Source organism: Triticum dicoccoides, chromosome 2B, assembly GCF_002162155.2.
Source record: "Triticum dicoccoides isolate Atlit2015 ecotype Zavitan chromosome 2B, WEW_v2.0, whole genome shotgun sequence".
NCBI lineage: Eukaryota > Viridiplantae > Streptophyta > Magnoliopsida > Poales > Poaceae > Triticum > Triticum dicoccoides.
In genome coordinates, this window is record NC_041383.1 from 95,684,457 (window position 1) to 95,686,279 (window position 1,823).

The following is a 1,823-nucleotide window of genomic DNA, read 5'->3' on the forward strand; positions in this document are numbered from 1 at the left end:
GACTACATCAACCGTGTTGTCATAACGCTTCCGCTAACGGTCTACGAGGGTACGTGGACATACACTCTCCCCTCTCGTTGCTATGCCATCACCATGATCTTGCGTGTGCGTAGGAATTTTTTTGAAATTACTACGTTCCCCAACAAATAACACTTGCCCAGTTAGTTCACATAGACCTAATTTACAGGCATGGAAAAAATGATCATATAATCAACACTATTAAGGCAGTTAGGTTTAATCTCACTTGAGCAGATTCCAGAAAAGTTAAAAAGACAAACAAAAACAAAAAAAGAGTAAAAACGACAATTCTAATCGTCAGTTATATTTAATAAATAGAGATAACACAAGCTACGCATAAAATGAAAGCAAAAAAGATGTATTACGGGTTTTCCTGATGGGGCACAACGGCATGGTGCAAACGGAAATCGTCAATGTTTTATGGATCCAACTTCTTCGTCTTGCGATCAGACGAGCCATTCCTCCAAAGCTGCTTGATGTTCTTCGCCATCCTGTTTATGACCCTTATGCCACTCTCGCTACCAGGGAGATGCCAAGAGTCAAGCAGCTCAAAACGACGATGCTTGATGTTTAACGCTACAACACAATTGTGCCTCGCAACTTCCCTGGTAGCTGGAGGGTCAAAGACACCAAAGAGTACAATGTCTTTCTTATCTAGCGGCTCATCGGCATAGGCAGAGAAAAATCTGATCAAGTGCCTATTATCAAAGGACCCCTTCTAGATAGATTGCTGCAAAATGAAGAAACATCTCTGTTAGCAATAAAAAGCTCATGAAAAAACAAGAAAAAAATGAACACTATAATAATGTATATAAGATCTTACCGAAATATGAAATGGAGCCACCATCTTAGAAGAATTTTGGTATTTCGAATGAAGAAGAAAAATTCCTACAACAGCAACCGTAGTGCTCAGCATGCCACCAACTCTGAAAGACTCAGCAACCTGCTTCACAGTTTCTTTGCAAAACGCATTCTCAAACAGCACCTCATCCCTAGTATTTAAAAAAACACACGAAAACCTTTTAACAAATGAAAAGAATAAAAATGTTGGCAACAAATCAGAAATGGGGGAATGACAAAAACACAATGATGTTTGGTGCATACTTTTTATTCTTGTCCTTCCTTAACCTCAAAACAGCAAAGTATAAGTCCTTCATGCGTTGCACCGCTTCTGGTGTAGCAGTGGTTTGCGGAGAACTAGAGACTGTTTGAGATGAATCTACAATAAAGGGCAAAACAAAGGTTGGCAGTTAGCAAAACAATACTAAGCAGTTCATAAAAAGGAAAAAAGCAAACAAACCATACACCCAGAAAGAAGCAAGAAAATCGTTACCTATTTCATTTACTGACAATCCCAAGTCATCACTATCTGTCTCCTCGGAAGCGCCATCAACACCAACTTCATCAACGTTGGTGTCGGTGTCAAAACCGGCGGATCTCGGGTAGGGGGTCCCGAACTGTGCGTCTAGGCGGATGGTAACAGGAGACAAGGGACACAATGTTTTACCCAGGTTCGGGCCCTCTTGATGGAGGTAAAACCCTACGTCCTGCTTGATTAATATTGATGATGTGTGTTACAAGAGTGGATCTACCACGAGATCAAGGAGGCTAAACCCTAGAAGCTAGCCTATGGTATGATTGTTGTTCGCCCTATGGACTAAAGCCATCCGGTTTATATAGACACCGGAGAGGGCTAGGGTTACACAAAGTCGGTTACAATGGTAGGAGATCTACATATCCGTATCGCGAAGCTTGCCTTCCACGCCAAGGAAAGTCCCATCCGGACGCGGGACGAAGTCTTCAAT